Source organism: Somniosus microcephalus, chromosome 6 (genome assembly GCF_052327205.1).
Source record: "Somniosus microcephalus isolate GS21.2 chromosome 6, FLI_Smic_1.0, whole genome shotgun sequence".
NCBI lineage: Eukaryota > Metazoa > Chordata > Chondrichthyes > Squaliformes > Somniosidae > Somniosus > Somniosus microcephalus.
Genome location: NC_140992.1, coordinates 199,575,676 through 199,593,026, shown reverse-complemented (window position 1 = coordinate 199,593,026; position 17,351 = coordinate 199,575,676). Strand labels below are relative to the sequence as shown.

The following is a 17,351-nucleotide window of genomic DNA, read 5'->3' as shown; positions in this document are numbered from 1 at the left end:
GCCGGAAAACGATTTACCCTGCTCACTGACCAGCGTTCAGTAGCTTTTATGTTTAATAATAAGCAGAGGGGCAAAATCAAGAACGACAAGATCTTGAGGTGGAGAATCGAACTCTCCACCTACAATTACGATATCTTGTACCGGCCCGGGAAACTCAATGAGCCCCCAGATGCCCTATCACGTGGTACATGCGCCAACGCGCAGGTCGCTAGACTGAAGACCCTCCACAATGACCTCTGCCACCCGGGGGTCACCAGGTTTTTTCACTTCATCAAATCCCGTAACCTGCCCTACTCCATCGAGGAGGTCAGGACCATGACCAGGAACTGCCAAATCTGTGCCGAGTGCAAACCGCATTTTTATAGGCCAGACAGAGCAAGCCTGATCAAAGCCACGCGCCCCTTTGAACGGCTGAGCATCGATTTTAAAGGGCCCCTCCCCTCCTCCGACCGCAATGTGTACTTCCTCAACATAATTGATGAGTACTCCCGTTTCCCGTTTGCCATCCCTTGCTCAGACATGACCAGTACCACGGTCATTAAATGTCTGAATGACCTCTTCGCCTTGTTCGGTTTCCCTAGCTATATTCATAGCGACAGGGGCTCATCCTTTATGAGCGACGAACTCCGGCAGTACCTGCTCTCGAGAGGTATCGCTACAAGCAGGACCACCAGCTACAACCCCCGGGGGAATGGCCAGGTGGAAAGGGAGAATGCGACGGTCTGGAAGGCAGTCCTTTTAAACTTGAAATCTAAGGGCCTTCCGACCTCTTGCTGGCAGGAAGTCCCCCCTGCGGCGCTCCATTCCATTCGGTCACTGCTCTGTACAGCCACCAATGCTACCCCTCACGAGAGAATGTTCTCCTTCCCCAGGAAGTCCACATCGGGGATCTCGTTACCGACATGGCTGACCTCTCCAGGACCCGTCCTACTGCGGAAGCACGTGAGGTCCCATAAGACGGACCCCCTGGTCGAGAGGGTGAGCCTCCTCCATGCCAACCCTCAGTATGCTTACGTGGTGTACCCGGACGGGCGGGAGGACACAGTCTCCATACGAGACCTCGCACCTTCGGGTGCTCCCGAAACACCCCCCTCGCCATCCACCACTACCCACGCCTACCCCCAGTACGCTTACGTAGCGTACCCAGACGGGCGGGAGGACACAGCCCCCACACGAGATCTCGCACCTTTGGGTGCCCCTGAAACACTACCATTGCCATCCACCACTACCCACAACCCAACCCTGCTAGACGGCATGCCGCAGCCCCAGGACCCGTCATTGACCACCCAACCACTCAATGAGACGCCAGACTCAACGTTGGATGCTGCACCATCACCGCTGCCACCACGACGATCAGGACGGCATACAAGGCCACCTGATAGACTTACTTACACGAACCTTTAGTACACTTCACCCCGCTGGACTCAATTTTAAACAAGGGGTGAATGTGGTAAACCACTGTTGTTGTTGTTGTTGTTGTTGTTGTTACACACTGTTGTACCTATGCATGCCTCAACATGTCTTGGCTGGCTCCACCCACACAGGCCCAGGTATAAAGGTGATTGACCTGCAGCCCCCTGCCTTCTTGGAACCCAGTCAACCACGAGAGGCATGCTCTGTTCTTTGCTAATAAAAGCCTTTACTTACTCTCTTAACTCTCAGTCTTTTATGAGTAATTGATAGTGCATCAAGGGTTTTTACAGAAAGCTTGTTTACACTCAGCAAACGGACATAGGTGCTGTAACATTGCTTTAAAGACAGTTTTACCACAGGCCTAGGATACTGCCCTGAGGAACTCCTGCAGCGATGTCCTGGGATTGTGATGATTAATCTTCAACCACCACAACCATTTTTGAAACCCCTATTAACTCTAGCAAATTAAACTTCATGTGAGGGTAACGCATTACTACGTAGAACTGTGCAGTAGTTTTAAAATGTTATGCACCACACAAACTTTCAAAACTACTGTGCAAAGGAGATCCAATAAAGTAAAAACTACTCAAGATGATCACACAGTTGCTTCAAGCACAGAATTCCAGTGTAGCAAACAACCTGCCTGCACTTCCAGTGTGCAATATTTATGACCCAAGCATGAAACACTCCCCCCCCATCTATTAAATTCGATATGGAGCCATGTCGGAATAGGTGCACCATTTGGACCAGTACAGGAAGAGTACAGGGAGACAACTGCCTGCATTCTTTTCAAAAGAGAAAGAGAGACACACACCTTCATGGTCTTTGAGAGATATAGCTGAAATAATAGGCAGGTGATCCTGTTCCAATCCTCACCAGGAATTGAAGGAGACGGGCCAAGGATGACTCTCCCTCTAATTTTAGCCTCCCATTTGTTGAGGTGACCAGCCTTTGCTTAGCAGCAAGGCTCAGAAAAGGAACTCTGCAAAGTGGCCAATGAGTTCAACATTCTCTGCAGCCACTGTGCAACACAGATTGTAGAAATGCTCATGTAAAATATATATATACTACTTTATTATTTTCTGTTGGGTTTTGTTCGACTGGATCATTCAACATATCAATAAGTGCTCTACAACAGTCGACAAATGCATTATTTTTACTTTAGACTGTAAGTTCCTGATCTAAGTACAGTAGATCACTTCTGATTATACATTAATCAGCAAGCAATCATAAGTAAAGTTCCTCATTCCATTTGCATCATCACGTCAATCTAAATTAAGCCGCTGGCAACATTCGCAAGTCGCCCCCTATTTTGACTCAGTCATCTGTGATTGTGAATGGGACAGCAGTGTCCTGAGCAATGCCAGGTCGAAAATCACTAGAAGAAAATTCAGATGTTTCATAGCTTAGTCCTGAACCAGTGCTCGGTGCTACTTCAATGAGACACAGGTTGTGGGAGGTAGTGATGGATGGCGGGAGCTCTACAGACAGGTCCTGCTCCTCAACTTGATCTGTGCAGTTTTCTGCTGTGGAATCTGTACACAGAAAAATAAAACCACTATTGAAACAGACAAGCACTCACTGATATTATAATAAAACCCCTCAGGAGTAAAATATCATACACATTGTTGCTTTTTAAAGAGATTTTTCAGTGAAAAATTGTTAACAAAGGGGTCAATTTTCAGTGAGCTGTGAGGCGGGCTTTTAGGCGTGCGGGGGGCAAAAATCCCAAATTCAGGGGTCCCGACACCATCCGCCCAAAACCCGCCTCCATGTAAGTTTCAAAGGAGGCGGGTACCCGCCTCGCACTGGGACCCGCCGACCTGAGGCGGGAAGGGATTAGTGCCAATTAACTGCCTGTTAACAGGTAGTTAACAGGCAGTTTTTAGCCTAATCCTTATTTTGAGGGGTGTCGTGTGGGATTCCCGACGGCTCCAAACCACGCCAAGTTAGAGCAGGCGGGCCGTCGGGTTGAAGGACTTGGAGGGGTCGCGATGTCGGTGTAAAGGTGAGTGATGGGTGCACGAGTGCAAAGGTAAGTGTGTTTGGTGTGTCTAAAGTGTGTAAAGAAGTTTAAATTACCTGTACTTACCTTAACAGCCTTTCTTCCTCTAGGTTTCGGGAGTCCATCACTCAGCCAGCACTGAAAGCTGAATGGCTGCGATCTGTCAAAAGTGACAGCCTTCAGCTTTCAGTGCCGGTGACAGTTCTAACTGAGTCTGTGTAGAAGGACTCAGGTTAGAAGTCAGACTGTCAGTGTTTGACAGCTTCAAACAGCTGTGAAACACTGATTTTCATCTGTCAAGACCTCTTGACAGATGAAATTTCAGTCTGTGACGTCACCTGTTGCCGGGTGGCCCTTAATTGACCTGCTGAGCCTGCTGGGCGGGCTCAACAAGGTCAATCAAGGGAAAATCACGTGGATTGGCCGGACGTCGATGTAGGCGGGACTAAAACCCAAAAGTTGTAGTCCTGCCTCCTTCCTAACTGCTGAATGAAAATCGACCCCAAAATCTTCACAAAAATATCAATACAGGAAAAGTTAAAATCCCATAATGCTATTGTAAATTTATAGAAAGTGTTTGGTGTTAAACCACACTAAAAGCAATGAGGTGTACTGTAAATTAGCTGAACCAAACGCTACTCTAAAAAACAATTAAGCTTTCACAAAAAAAAGTCATGGAATTATCAGCTATCAGCAACCGATGGGTTTCACTTATCCTTGGCCAAGTGTGCAATAAAATGCCTAGTAATAATGCAGCATTTTATCCCTTTCGAAACAATACCCAATGGAACCACCCTAGGGAGCTCTGAGGGGCTCGGTATTGTTGGACTTACTACTCCCTCTACTGAATGCTCCAAATTAGGACAACGCACAAAACAGTAATATGATAGCAAAATACTGCGGATGCTGCAAATCCGAAATAACAACAGAAAACGCTGGAAAAACTCAGCAGGCCAGGCAACATCCATGGAGAGAGAAACAGAGTTAACGTTTCAGGTCGAAGATCCTTCGTCAGAACTGAGAAAAAAGCAGGAAATGAAACAGATTAAAAAGCAAGTTTGGGGGCTGGGAAATGGGGGAGGGGATGAAAGAACAAAAGGGAAGATTTGTGGGGGGTGAAGAGACATTGGGGGAGAAATTCGGTATCGCCCCGTTTGGGGCGCTAGTATTGGCGGTGCGCAAAGTTTAGCGCCAGGCGCAAATTATCGCCACCTCCAGCGATATTGGGTACCTGCTAAATCAGGCGCTGCACGACAGTCTTAAGGCGCTAACCCGGCGGCGCGACGCAATATCTCCGCGGGCGGGCGCAGCGCAGGTGCTGTCAATTATCGAGTGCAGCCAGACACGCTGGCGCCGGACAGCTCTTAAAGGGGCGGATCGATCATCATCTCCAGCCGCACCCTGTGCATCATAGGCCTCAAACTCAGCGGTAACCTACCTGTGGCATCGACAACTGCCTGAACATGGAGAGGGCCAGGGAGAGAGCGCAGCGCTTCAGTGAGGGGGCATTGGATGCTCTGGTTGGCGCGGTGGAGCGCAGGCAATCTGTACTCTACCCAGAGAATGGCAGGAGGCCTCAGCACAGCGACTATCGCAGAGCTTGGAGGGAGGTTTCCAACAGAGTCACCTCCAGCAGCATGGTTCCCAGGACTCCTATGCAATGCAGGAAGAAGTTCAACGACCTCACTCAGGTCATCAGGATGAGTGCCTTTTTCAGAATCATCTTCATCCCTCCATCTGGACCTCACTTTATGGCCAGAGGGTGTGCAAAGCCCCAATGGCCAGCTGTCATCCAGCACCCATGGCCCTTTCTGGAAACACACACACACATTCAGCTCTGTGCATAATGTAAGGGCTCCTGGACCATGGGAGGCATGTCATCCCAGATCAGGGCAGCATAATGTAAGGGCTAATCGACCATGGGAGGCATGTCATCCCAGATCAGGGCTGCATAATGTAAGAGCTAATCGACCATGAGAGGTATGTCATCCCAGATCAGGGCTGCAGGTTTCCTCACACCCTGTCCTTTCTCTTGCAGGCCAAGCTGGCCCATAATAGAAGGCAACAGCATCGGACCGGAGGAGGCCGGCCTCACCTGCAGACCCTCACAGACCTGGAGGAGCGAGTCCATCGGATTGTGGCAAGCCGGATGATTGGCCCCGTCGCCTCTGGAGATGCCGACCCCATTGTGGACAGCAATGGTAAGGTCATCACCTTTTTGACCTCTCTCCTTCCACTTGTTCCCCACACCAGCATGCTTTTTCACTCTCGAGCCAACTCAGAGCATTGCAGCACTCATGCATCCCTTGCTGCCACCCTGTCCTTTTGCTAAAGCCACTCTTGAACCTCCCTGCTTTCAGATGCTGCATCACCAGCTCGGGAGGCGGGTCCTCAAGCTGCCAGTGCGAGTGACTCTGGAGGCGACAAGGATGAGGAAGCTGGACCATCCGTGCCACCCTCAGGTGAGCCAGCCCATGCCCAGACTGGGGAGACGCCTTCCCTGGAGGGGAGCGGGGGAGAGAATGGTCTGAGGAGGATGCAGCTCCAGGACCCAGCGGCCTGCAGCAACGCGAGGGGGATAGGGAAGCTCGGGGGCACCATCTCCCCGGAGGGCGAGTTGCGCCGTGAGTGCTGCTGCACAGAACACAGATGATGTGCGTGCCCTCGCAGAAATGAGCGCCCAGGCTGGGCCGAGGGCACACTGAGCTCATGGTTGCAGTGGCAAGGATGCCCGATTGCATTGAGACACTGGCAAGGAGTGTCCAGGACTTCAGCGCAGCACAGGCAAGGAGTGTGCAGGACTTCAGCGCAGCACTGGCAAGGATTGTCCAGGACTTCGGCGAAGCACTGGCACCTGCCACGCAAGTGCTGAGTGCTGCCATGCAGTCAGTGGCTGGTCTCATACAGACGCAGATTGAGGCCACGCGAGCACTGACTGCTGCCACCCTCGCTGGATTGGGCAGGATTCCCCAGGGCCCTCGCCGCACCACAGCAGGCCAGCAATCTGTGCACCAGCCGATTGCTGCGCATGCTGCGGTGCTGCCCCGTCAGAGTGCCAGTGTGTCGGCCGACCAGGGAGCTGCTGTCCGCTCTCAGGATGACAGCATTCCTGATGCCACCACTGGCACTTCTCCACTGCAGCTGCCACCACCTGTAGGACAGACTGCTGCCGCCCATGCAGAGTTGGAGCAGTCAGCAGCCGGGCCCTCCAGGCCCAGAGCTGGTCCAGGCCTTACCTCAAGGGCATCTGCAGTCTCAGTTTCGGACAGTCAGCAGGCCTCCCCCAGCCTTGCTGCAGCCACTGGGGTCCCATTACGGAGGAGCTGCAGGGCGGGAAGGGGGCAATTCCGCAAGGGAAGCAGATCACCAACGAGGGGCAAAAAGTAGGAGGTGTTGCTAAATTATGTTATTTCTTTCATTCAAGGCCGAGGATGCTGGTCTGAATGTTGGTTATGTTTTGGACATTGTCTCCAGGGTGTGAGAGCCAGTTATGTTTTGGACATTGTCTCCAGGGTGTGAGAGCCAATTATGTGGCAGTCTGTTTGTTTTGGTGTTTGTTTCCATTGCTTTGTCATGCGGGAAGGATACACAGTTTGTTAAATAAAGAAGTTTATTTATTCACAATGTCCATGTCTGTTCTTTGCACAAATTGTTGCCTTGACCGGCTTAGGGGTAGCAGAACGGTTCCATTCATGTTCTTGGAATGGCAGAAAGCATTCCCTCAGAGGGGCCTAGAAGTGACTTGCTATAAGCCTCTGATGGACAGCCCTTGCAGTTTGTGCCTCCCTCCCATCTTGGTGCTGCTCCTCCTCCTCCGCCTCCTCCTCTGCTGGTGCTTCAATGTCTGGTGGCATTGGCTGGGTCCTGAGGATTGCCAGGTTATGCAGCATGCAACACACAACCACGAAGTGGGAGACTCGCTCAGGTGAGTACTGAAGGGCTCCTCCGGAATGGTGCAGACAGTGGAACCGTTGCTTCAGCACGCCGATTGTGTGCTCCACGATGTTCCTGGTCACTTGATGGCTCTCGTTGTATCGTTCTTCAGCAGGGGTACTGGGCAAACGGAGCGGGGTCAGCAGCCAGGGGCACAGAGGATAGCCCTTGTCCCCGAGAAGCCAGCCTCCTGGGTGAGCCGGGGCTTCGAAAAGGTCTGCCACAGAAGTCTGGCATAGGATGAAGGTATCGTGGCTGCTGTCTGGAAAGTGGGCATTGACAGAGAGTATCAGCTGTCGGTGGTCACAGACCAGCTGCACATTCAAAGAATGGAACCCCTTTCGGTTGCGGAAATACTCTGCATTCTCTAGAGGCGCCCGCAAAGCCACATGTGTGCAGTCAATGGCGCCCTGCACCATGGGGAAGCCCGCTATCCTTGCAAAGCCCTCTGCGCGCTCTCGCTGCTTGTCCGGGGTCATTGGGAAGGAGATGTACTGCCGTCTCCTTTTAAAGAGGGCATTAGTCACTTGACAGATGCAGCAATGCACCGCAAACTGTGAGATGTTGGCAATGTCCCCAGCAGCGGCCTGAAAGGAGCCGCTGGCATAGAAGTTTAGAGCCACAGTGATCTTCACAGCCACCAACAGAGATGTCCTGCACCTTAGTTGAGGCTGCAGATCTGGCTGAAGCAGGTGGCAGAGCTCAGTGACCACCTCCTTACTGAAGCGCAGCCTTCAGAAACACTGCTCCTCCGACATGTTGATATACGAAAACTGTTGGTGGAAAACCCTGGCAGCGTAAGGTCTCATGTGCCGACGTCTGTTGGCCCTCCTCCGTCTGGCCATGCCTGCCACTCTATCCCTGCATCTCTGTGCCCTGTCAATATGATTGAGAAGGATGACGTTCCCATCCAATGCATCCCCCATAGTAAGTGCGCACTGAAAGTTATGCCGATTGAGAAGCTTACCAACTGCAAAGTTATGTTCAGAAGGCTAAAGTTCCTCAGGCAGCGCTGGCTCACTGCAGAAGTGGCTCTCCGTTTGTCTCTGAGCAACTTTCTCTCTCTCTCTCACAGAAGGTGTGGTCCAAAAATGGCTACCACTAATAATCCAGGAAGAGTCCCCTTTAAATAGCGACCCCCAGCCCGACAGCGACTGGGAAACCTTCTAGGTAACCTGTTGTTGGTAGCGACAGGCGGAACGGAGGGGGGCACCACTGAATTTCCGGTCCAGGGCGCCCCAAGGGTGTTGCACACTGAAATTACGTCATGATCTGCGTGCGCCAGTGAGCGGGTGCTACAGTTTAGTGCCGGCGCTAAATGTCCGCTCAATTTGGGAAGAGGCGCAGGGTTCGCTGCGCCCGGGCGCTAGTTGGTTAGCACTCCACTTCTCGACCTCTTTAGACGCTAATGGGTGGTGCAACCAACCGAATTTTTCCTCCATTAAGAGATATTCAAGGCGAGACAAGATGGTAATAGGACAGGTAATGCAACAAAGGGTGGCTCTAGATGAAGTGTGAAATGCACAGGCAGAATGAAAGACAGCTGCCATGTGGGAGAGAAAAAAAAGGAAAAGGCACAAACCAAAAGTGTGGATAAAAAATATATAAAAATATGACAGGGGCCGAGGTTATGATCTGAAATTGTTGAACTCTATGTTGAGTCCGGAAGGCTGTAAATTGCCCAATCGGAAGATGAGGTGCTGTTCCTCGAGCTTACGCTGAGCTTCCGTGGAACAATGTAAGAGGCCAAGGACGGTGAGGTCTGAATGGGAATGGAGCGGTGAATTGAAATAACAGGCGACCGGAAGCTCAGGGTCACCCTTACGGACTGTCCAGGGCCCCAAACACCCCTTCCAGGTGAAACAGCGATTTACTTGTACTTCTTGCAATCTAGTATACTGTATTTGCTGCTCACGGTGTGGTCTCCTCTACATTGGGGAGACCAAACGCAGATTGGGTGACCGCTTTGCGGAACACCTCCGTTCAGTCTGTAAGAGTGACCCCGAACTTCCGGTCACCTGTCATTTCAATTCACCACTCCATTCCCATTCAGACCTCACCGTCCTCGGCCTCTTGCATTGTTCTACGGAAGCTCAGTGTAAGCTCGAGGAACAGCACCTCATTACAGGCACTTTACAGCCTTCCGGACTCAATATCGAGTTCAACAATTTCAGATCATAACCTCGGCCCCCATCATATTTTTATATATTTTTTATCCACACTTTTGGTTTGTGCCTTTTCCTTTATTTCTCTCCCACATGGCAGCTGTCTCTCATTCTGCCAGCGTATTTCACACTTCATCTAGAGCCATCCTTTGTTTCTTTACCTGTCCTATTACCATCTCGTCTCGCCTTGAATATCTCTTAATGTCTCTTCACCTCTCTCAGACCTTCCCTTTTGTTCTTTCATCCCCTCCCTCATTTCCCAGCCCTCAAACTTGCTTTTTAATCTGTTTCATTTCCTGCTTTTTTCTCAGTTCTGATGAAGGGTCTTCGACCTGAAATGTTAACTCTGTTTCTCTCTCCACGGTTGTTGCCTGGCCAGCTGAGTTTTTCCAGCTTTTTCTGTTGTTATTTCACAAAACAGTAAATTTGGAGGCAATGCAGTTGAACAGAAGACATTTAATTTAGTCTTTTGAACTGACTGTGGGCAGAATTTTGGAACAATCCTCCCCCAGTCAATTAAAAAAAAAAATTCCTAAATATAATGTGGGCCGTATTTTGCGGCCCCCACGGGTGTGTATGACGTGTGCACGCGCCCGTAGGGGCCCTGCAAGTTCCCGGTTTAGGCATGCGAAGCGCACGTGCTAAAACCCGGAACTTGCGATCCGTCAATCATCTTGACAGATCGTACCCATCCCTGGGAAAAGGGCATCTGCTGGCGGATAGTTGGGCTATTTGCCCAGCATCTGCCCAGCGAATGCCCGTCAAATTCTTACGCCAGCGTAAGAGTGTTAAAAAACATAAAAATTATTTTTTTTCATTTAAACATTAAGGGGGAAAAAATTTGGTTGCTTTGCGCCTCCTGTTAGCACCCTCAAAGGGCACTAACGGGGCGCAAAGCAACTAGCACCCGGGCATGGCACCGCCAGCGCCTCCTGTGAAATTCAGCGGGAGGTTAGTGGCGGCGGTAACCGTTAGCGCCCCGTGGCGCTGTGCCGCCGGTGATGATATCATTGCCATGTGCAGTGCCCCGCTCGCGCCCTGGCCGCGATCTTCGGTGGCGCCCCCCAACTTACCGCTGGACGCTATGTCCGCCGGGGTTAGGGTGACCTACCTTAGGCCGGGGCAGTGCTAGTTAAAGGGGAGGTGGCGGGCGGCCATTTTTGTTGCTGGCCGCCTGCCAGCACCTGCCCCTGTTGCTGTCCCCGGTCCCCGTGAAGCCCCCCCATGGGGTGCCAGCTGCTCTCCGTGAGCCCGGCACTCCTCAAGTGCTGGGCTCGTTTGCCGGCACTCCTGATCCCTGGTGACCCAGCTGGGTGCTGGGACGTGCTGCGCCAGGCCTCTCCCCTTTAAGAAGGGGAGGAAGGCCTGCAGTACCATGGCGCGACATACCTCAGGGCGAGGCCCTGTGGCACATAGCGCTGCAATATTCCCTTGCAGTGCCCCAAGATGGAGGTGGGGCGCTTCCAGAAACACCCCGCTTCCCTCTCGGGGCGCTACCATTCAATTTCGGCCACAGGGGTGCTAATTTTTTCGGGGCGCTAGGTGAAGTTAGCATCCCAAAGGGGGCACGCTCAATTTTTCCACCTAAAACACATCTATATATATAAAAGGATATGTCTGTCTCTCTGTCTGTCTCTCTGTCTGTCTCTCTGGCCGGCTATACAATCAAAAGTTATAGAGTGTACCTACACATATGTTATATCAAAAGAAAGCTCATCATTACGGGACTCTTGTAGGTGTATTTACTTTTTGCTCGGACAAAAATTGTGCCGACGGTCGGACAAAAATTGTGCCGACGGTATCCAAAAAACGTTCAAAATTCCTCTCATTATCCGCTCATTTGCATCGAGTGGGGGCGGGTTCATTGTGTGTGCGGGCGGGCCATCCTACAGTTGAGTGATGTGATGATTGACCAATCCTACAGTTCAGTGACCTGACGGTTGACCAATCGGTGCGTGTGTGGGCGGGCCTTATCATTCTGAACCGAGGTGAGTCGTCGCCATCTTGATTCCAAACTTTTCATTTCTTTTTCCCACTTTCTGCGTGTTTCTTTTCAAATCTACATTTCCAGCAAAAAAAAAAGTTGCTTTTAAAACACAAATTGTTTTTAAAAAAAGTTAATTAATTTGTAAATCTTTTCTCTAACATCTAGAATTTTCCTACCTTTCACCGTTTTTCCAGGCCTGTAAGCCTGGGCCTCTGTTGCCCAGCCACGCCCGAGCTAGGCACCACCCGTCGCGCTCAACAAGCGGCTCGCGATCGCCGCCATCATTGTGCAGGCTGGAGGGGGCGGGCCTGAGCCGAGCGTCGCCACCACCGCCATCTTAGTAAAGGCGGGTGGGGCAGGAATCAGCGCGCGCGACTTGAGTCCGGCCGGGCCTCACGCAGTAGGTTGCGCGGCGGCGTCTCTCTTTCTGCTCTTGAAGCCGGCTCGGGTGGGGGGGCGGGGCTCGGGAGATCGGGGTTCGGCAGATCGGGGCTCGGGGGGGGGCGGGGCTCGTGAGATCGGGCCTCGGGAGATCGGGGGGGGGGGCGAGCCTCGGGAGATGGGGAGGCGGGGCTCGGCAGATCGGAGATCGGGCCTCGGGAGGTCGGCGCTCGGGAGATCGGGGGCGGGGCTCGGGAGATCGGGCCTCGTGAGATCGGGCCTCGGGAGGGCGGGGCTCGGGGGAGAGGGTCTGCTGGCTCCCTGCTCCCTTTCTCCCCTGCTCCTTCCCCCCCTCCCCTCTCCCCCATCCCCTCCCCTCCCCCTCCTCTCCCCCTCCCCTCCCCCTCCTCCCTCCTCCCCCCACCCCCTCCCCCCCCACCCCCTCCCCCTCCCCCCCACCTCCCCCCTCCCCCCTCCCTCCTCCCCCCTCCCCCCTCCCTCCTCCCCTTCCTCCCCCTCCCCCCTCCTCACCCCTCCTCCTCCTCCCCCCTCCTCCTCCTCCCCCCCTTTTGCCCCCCCTTCCCCCCTTTCCCACCTCCCCCCTTCCCCCCCTTTCCCCCCTCCCCTCCCTTCCCCCCTCCCCTCCCCTCCCCTTTGCCCCCCCTTCCCCCCCTTCCCCCCTCCCCCCGTCCCTCCAGTCGTGCGCTCTCTTCCCCCGTCGCTCTCTCTCTTCCCCCCAGTCGCGCTCTCTCTTCCCCCCAGTCGCGCTCTCTCTTCCCCCCCAGTCGCTCTCTCTCTCTCTCTCTTCCAACATGCCCTCAAAAATCCCTCGGCACCGCTGGGCACTTCAGCTAGTGTACAATAAGGTAAGGATATTTTTAACCATTTACATTTATTTTTCAAAAAATTAAATTTTTGTTTTCAATGTAAATTATATTGTATTTTAACTAATTTTAAATATGTAATGTTTTTATTTTATTTATTTGTAATGTTAAATGTATTTTTTATATACATACGCAATCCCCTTAAGCATGAATGGGGATTCCCTTCTTTGATTGGTTGGGCCAGCCCAGGTGATCCCAGGGGCGCCTGTGAACCGCATGCGCCCCAGAGATACATGGGCCTCTACACATAGAGGCCCAGGAGCGCGAGTCAGCGTGGATCCTGAGGCAGGAGGCAAATTCGTGGATTTTTTGCTGGTTGGAGGCATCCGCCCGCGGGAAGCCTCCGACCGCAAATTGAGCCCCAATGCTTTTTCTCTCTTCAGACCACCCTGCGTGGCCAACAAGCCAGGAAATCTGCTTCTGAGCAAGTTCTTTGGAAATTCAATAGTAAGGACAAACAGTAACTTAGAGTCATAAGTCATAGAGTCATAACGGCACAGAAGGAGGCCATTCGGCCCATCGAGTCTGTGCCGGACTTCCACTACACTACACACTGAAACTAATTTCTACAACAATCTACATTTCTATAGTGCTACACACATAGACAGACAACTCAAACAGGGTAGTGGCCAAAGAATGGTGGTGCAAAAAGGGGTGCGGGAGGGGAAGCAATGCTAAAGAGAAGGGTCATCTGGAAGCATTTGAAGGCAGAGAAGGAGGTGACGAGGCAGTGGGAGTGAGAAGCATGGTGGTTGAAGAAGTGAGTGCTAATGGCAGAGCAGCGAATGAGGAATAAACCAGGGTCAGAGGAACAGAGGGAGGTACAGAGGCACACAGCTGGAGGAGGTTGCTGATAGAGGGGGAGGTAAAGCCAAGGAGGAATTTGAAGATGAGAACAAGCCTGTGGAACTTATTGTATTACAGGGGTGATGCGGATGTTGTTCAGGACACTGTTTGCTGCATTCTGGATGAGTTGTAATTTATTGAGGGTGGAAGTGGGAAGGGTGGTATTGGAGGAATGAAGCTATGGAGGAAAAAGAGGAGAGAGAAAGAGAGAGCAAGAGAGAATGCTAGAGAGAAAGATAAAGAGAGCGAGAGAGAAAGAACATAAGAGCATAAGAACATAAGAAATAGGAGCAGGAGTAGGCCAGTCAGCCCCTCGAGCCTGCTCCACCATTCAATAAGATCATGGCTGATCTGATCCTAACCTCAAATCTTCTATCACTCTCCATCCACCCGAACCCATGTGATTTCCCGGGAGAGGCGAAAAACCAGATAAAAAACCCAATGGCCAATTTGGGAGAAAAAAATCTGGGAAATTCCTCTCCGACCCATCTAGGCGATCGAAATTCGTCCAGGAGATCACTCTGTCCCTATATTTTCTACAGAACTTACCTTCTGTAAAGGCGATCTCCACCCCAGCCAGGAACAGGAATAAAACCATCTCCTGAAATCTAACAGAATTAGAACACAAGAAGTAGGAGCAGAACCAGGCTACACGGCCCCTGGGCCCGCTCCACTACCCACAGGGCCATGACCATTCCGAACCTAGAAACATAGAAGATAGGAGCAGGAGTAGGCCATTCGGCCCTTCGAGCCTGCTCCGCCATTCAACGAGATCATGGCTGATCATCCAAACCCTAGCACCCGGTCCCTACACCGACAGCCATCCCACACAAGCCCTATCCCCGTAACCCCACGTATTTAATCCCCCCCTAACACTAAGGGCCAATTTTTGTCATGGCCAATCAACCTAACCCGCACATCTTTGGACTGTGGGAGGAAACCGGAGCACCCGGAGGAAACCCACGCAAACACGGGGAGAATGTACAAACTCCACACAGACAGTCACCCGAGGCCGGATTTGAACCCGGGTCCCTGGCGCTGTGAGGCAACAGTGCTAACCACTATGCCACCGTGCTGCCCTCATGTCCAATTTCCTGCCCGCACCCCGTAACCCTTAATTCCCTTTACTTCTAGGAAACTATCTATTTCTGTTTTAAATTTATTTAATGATGTAGCTTCCACAGCTTTCTGGGGCAGCAAATTCCACAAACCTACCACCCTCTGAGTGAAGAAGTTTCTCCTCATCTCAGTTTTGAAAGAGCAGCCCCTTATTCTAAGATTATGCCCACTAGTTCTAGTTTCACCCATCATTGGAAACATCCTCACCGCATCAACCCGATCAAGCCCCTTCACAATCTTATATGTTTCAATAAAATCGCCTCTCATTCTTCTGAACTCCAATGAGTAGAGTCCCAATCTCCTCATATGACCACCCCCTCATCCCCGGGATTAACCGAGTGAACATTCTTTGTACTGACTCAAGAGCAAGTATGTCTTTTCTTAAGTATGGGCACCAAAACTGTATGCAGTATTCCAGGTGCGGTCTCACCAATACCTTGTACAACTGCAGCAATACCTCCCTGTTTTTATATTCTATCCCCCTAGCAATAAAAGCCAACATTCCATTGGCCTTCTTGATCACTTGCTGCACCTGCATACTAACTTTTTGAGTTTCGTGCACCAGGACCCCCAGATCCCTTCGCACTACAGTACTTTCCAGTTTCTTGCCATTAAGATAATAACTTGCTCTATGATTTTTCCTGCCAAAGTGCATAACCTCACACTTTCCAGTATTGTATTCCATCTGCCAAATCTCTGCCCACTTACTTAGCCTGTCTATGTCCCTTTGCAGGTTTTTTATGTCCTCCTCACTCACTACTTTCCCTCCCATCTTTGTATCATCTGCAAACTTTGATATGTTACACTCGGTCCCCTTCTCCAAATCATTAATATAGATTGTAAAGAGTTGGGGACCCAGCACTGACCCCTGCGGAACACCACTAGTTACTGATTGCCAGTCTGAGAACGAACCATTTATCCCAACTCTCTGCTTTCTGTTAGAGAGCCAATCCTCCACCCACGCCAGAATATTACCCCCAATCCCGTGATTTTTTATCTTGAGCAATAATCTTTTGTGTGGCACCTTGTCAAATGCCTTTTGGAAGTCTAAATACACTACGTCCACTGGTTCCCCTTTATCCACCCTGTATGTTACTTCCTCAAAGAACTCAAGCAAATTTGTCAAACATGACTTCCCCTTCATGAAACCATGCTGAGTTTGTCCTATTAAATTATGTTTATCCAAATGTCCCGTTACTGTCTCCTTAATAATGGACTCTAGCATTTTACCAACCACAGATGTTAGGCTAACAGGTCTATAGTTTCCAGCCTTCTGCCTACTACCCTTTTTAAATAAGGGTGTTACATTAGCAGTTTACCAATCTGCCGGGACCTTTGCTGAGTCCAGGGAGTTTTGGAAAATTATTACCAATGCATCCACAATCCCTAACGTCACTTCCCTGAAGACCCTAGGATGTAAGCCATCAGGTCCAGGGGATTTATCCGCCTTGAGTCCCATTATTTTACCAAGTACCACTTCCTTAGTGATTTTAATCGTATTTAGCTCCTCCCCCCCTAGAGCCCCCTGTTTGTCCAGTGTTGGGATATTCTTAGTGTCCTCTACCGTAAAGACTGATACAAAATATTTGTTCAGCGTTTTTGCCATCTCCATGTTTCCCACCATTAATTTCCTGGTCTCATCCTCTAAGGGACCAACATTTACTTTAGCCACCCTTTTTTCTTTTTATATTACTATAGAAACTTTTGCTATCTGTTTTTATATTTTTTGCTAATTTACTTTCATAATCTATCTTCCCTTTCTTAATCAATCTTTTAGTTATTTTTTTGCTGTCTTTTAAAGACTTCCCAATCTTCTATCCTCCCACTAGATTTGGCTACCTTATATGCCCTTGTTTTTAGTCGGATACTATCCTTAGTTACTTTACTTAGCCACGGATGGCTATCTTTTCTTTTACACCCTTTTTTCCTCAGTGGAATATATATTTTTTGGAAGTTGTAAAATAACTCCTTAAATGTACACCACTGATCATGTACCGTCTTACCCTTTAATCTATTTTCCCAGTCCACTCTAATCAATTCCGCTCTCATACCTTCATAGTCTCCTTTATTCAAGCTCAGCATGCTTGTTTGAGATCCAACCTTCTCACCCTCTAATTGAATATGGAATTCAACCATGTTATGGTCACTCATTCCATGGTGATCCTTTACTAGGACATTTTTAATTAATCCTGTCTCATTACACAGGACCAAATCTAAGGTTGCTTGCCCCCTGGTCGGTTCAGTTACATACTGCTCAAGAAACCCATCCCGAATACACTCAATTAACTCATCCTCAAGGCTGCACTGCCCAATTTGATTTGTCCAGTTAATATGATAGTTAAAATCCCCCATAATTATAGCTGTTCCCTTATTACAAGCCTCAACTATTTCCTGATTAATACTCCGTCCAACAGAGTTGCAACTGTTCGGAGGACTATAGACTATGCCCACTAGTGTTTTTTTCCCCTTATTATTCCTTATCTCCACCCAAACTGTTTCACTATCCTGCTCCTTTGACCCAACATCATTTCTCTGTATTAGAGTGATTCCTTCCTTTATTAACATAGCCACCCCACCTCCCCTCCCTTCCTGCCTGTCCTTCCTGATTGTTAAATAAC

The 17,351-nt window shown here is 50.4% G+C and overlaps 1 pseudogene; it reads right to left on the bottom strand.

Moving 5' to 3' along the window:
- Positions 1-2,730: 2,730 nt before the first annotated feature.
- The window catches only part of LOC147116330 (uncharacterized), a 146,648-nt pseudogene continuing 132,027 nt past the window's right edge, over positions 2,731-17,351 (bottom strand).